The sequence below is a fragment of the Hordeum vulgare genome, chromosome 1H (genome assembly GCF_904849725.1).
Source record: "Hordeum vulgare subsp. vulgare chromosome 1H, MorexV3_pseudomolecules_assembly, whole genome shotgun sequence".
Lineage (NCBI taxonomy): Eukaryota > Viridiplantae > Streptophyta > Magnoliopsida > Poales > Poaceae > Hordeum > Hordeum vulgare.
Window position 1 is genome coordinate 231,981,142 of NC_058518.1, and position 2,726 is coordinate 231,983,867.

Below are 2,726 nucleotides of genomic sequence, written 5' to 3' on the forward strand. Positions count from 1 at the left end.
TGTCATGCTAAATGCATGTACCACGTTGTACTTCTAATATATATGAAATAATGAAAACAGATTGTTGTTGTACTGTCAATACAGAATTGATAGTATAATGCTCTTAATGTGGAAGTCCATAAATATCTCCCACAAAATTGAAATGAAGAGAATGATATTGCGATGAAACCATTTATTTCTGCTTTAAGTTAATCATTCAGTTGAACCGCATAGGTTGTGGACATATATTCAGTACATAACCCAAAAATAAAATGCTGCTAGAATTTGCACAAAACAAAGAAAAAATGAGGCAAAAGACATTGCAGCAAATCAGATTAGGGGAGTTAGCCAATAATATGAAACAAAAATTAATTAACCATAACACTGTACTTGAGAATATACAGTTAACATACCATAAGTGATCAGACTAACACATAGTGCATTTGGCCCGGGTAATTAAAGCTTATGTTCTTGATATATTATACCTCTGTTTGCTCCTTCTTTTATGAATGATTGATTCAGTTTATTCGAAATAAATAATTCTAAAGATGTCTCAGAATTTCAGCATAGATATGCAAGAAAATGGCTAGGGCGCATTAATTGGCCACCATACTCAGAAAGGTTAGACTGTCTATACCACAAAATACCATTGTGCAATCACACATAATACGTGCAGATTATAGAAGGCGAATAGAAACTCATAAAGATCTTACAACTGAACTGGGAGATCTCCTTTATTCAAAAATAGGTACCTGCAGCTGGGTCGTGCCAAAAAACAGGCTCTTGTTCATCAAAATCAAGGCTTACACATGTCAGAATAATCCTAGCAACAAATAAATCATATAACTTAGGAAACCAAGAGTATACTAAGTATAATATTCTGATAGAGAAGCGATAGACAATGAAGAGAAGAACGAAACTTGGAAAGAACCAGTGAAAATGCTCCAAACCAAAAACTATTTTGGAGTAGAATCTGAGAAAAAGAAATGAAATAAAGTATGAGAAAACAGAAGTTTCTTCCGTTTACTCTTGACCGTTCCTTCCAAAGAGCCACCATCTGATTTCACTCAAGCACACTTGATGTGAGAAATTAAATAAAACATAATAATTTTGGAGGTTAACTAATTTTTACAACAAAACATAAGAGAGCTTACTGTTGACACATGCAGAAGGTTGTCATATCTCGTCCTTGTTATGTCATAGACAACATAGTCAAGTTGTTGCTACTTGAAAGGAAAATATATATGCATGGTAGGGGTCTTGTCTTGTTGTGGTTGCAGGCCATGCTGATCTCAACTCACAGCATGTTCCTAGACCTTCCTTGATAAACTGTATGATACATCTGCAATTCAAACACATAGCTATGACATGAGATAACAGGAAAAAAAATTCTCCGCAGTTCAAAATTCGTAGTAGAAGTAATTGTAGCATATCAGCTACCTTTTCCTTGTCCATCTCCATGGTCTTTTCCTGCAGTACACTCAGGTCCTGAACGCCCAATAGCTAGATCATCGTCAAACGGTGGAGTCGTCAAGAGCTTGTCCCCAATATGTACGTGGTCATGACTGTTCCGGCCGGGGCGTTGCCGAGGTAGACCTTCAGTATCTCAGACTATGGTGGAGGCGAGGGCCAAAAAATCAAGAAAACACACGGATCAATGCCCTAGATTGTTTTCTTGAGTTTGAGCATGAGATAGATTGAGATGGTCGTTGGGCATTGGGAGACAGATACGTGAGAGCTTTTTTACATGAGAGTTTGTTACATATACGTGAGAGATTGAGATTGAGAGACTAAGGCCGTGGGAGAGAGATATGTTTTTTTCCATCATGGCAGAGAGATACATGTTTTTTTTCATCTCTGAGTTGATCTACACCGTAATAATTCGGCCCACCAGATTAGCGGCGCATAAAATCTAATTAATGTGGGAATTTGTAGGGAGTCTCAAATTAGTATAGGTATAGATAAGGGTCTTAAGGGGTGTTTGCATAATAGACCCACTATATATATATATATATATATATATATATATATATATATATATATATAGGGTCGCGCTATTCGTCACCGTGGGTGAGGAATAGTTATTCTTCAGCCCTCCTATTTTAATATCAATGCACCGTATTTTTACGTTCCGTAAATTTTAACTTACTTCGCACATAAAAAGGAAACGTAAGAAATTACATAATCACCGTAAAATTATTTTATGTTACGTATATTTATGAAGGTAAAATTACAGTGTAAAATGTACATAAAAAACAATTTTTCAGGTCTTGTGACCCATAATTTTGTTTTTTATGTCTAATTTTACGTTGCGAATCAATACGAATATAACTATTTGTATATCATATGTAATTTATGTATGAAACAATCGTAAAATTATCTCGGGTGAAGAATAATTTATTCTGCACCCTGGATGTTGAATAGTGTTACTATATATATATATATATATATATATATATATATATATTCCTAAAGCTAGAATTTATCTTCCCAGACCGATCGTTCGCCAGCGAACAGTGTTTTTGCGTGACACCCTTTTTAAAAGAAAGGTCGAAGCTAGTCAAGACCAATGGCCCACTACGGAAGCATGGTTCGAGACAGTCTGTATTGACATGTTCTATTATGGAGATCTTGTCCCTCTTTTCTAGAGATATGGTTTATGATTTGGGTTATCCAACATGCACATAACTGCATGTTTTATCCGGAAGTGGCGAAGCTCACGACGAAGTGGAGGGGCTCTTGGTATT

At 35.7% G+C, this 2,726-nt stretch overlaps 1 long non-coding RNA gene across 1 annotated transcript; it reads right to left on the reverse strand.

The window, feature by feature from the left end:
* Positions 1-745: 745 nt before the first annotated feature.
* LOC123409024 lies at positions 746-1,547 on the reverse strand. The gene is made up of 2 exons (XR_006612821.1): positions 1,420-1,547; positions 746-1,321 (listed from the first exon to the last, which is right to left on the reverse strand). It is a non-coding gene; the product is annotated as an uncharacterized LOC123409024 (long non-coding RNA).
* Positions 1,548-2,726: the final 1,179 nt, after the last annotated feature.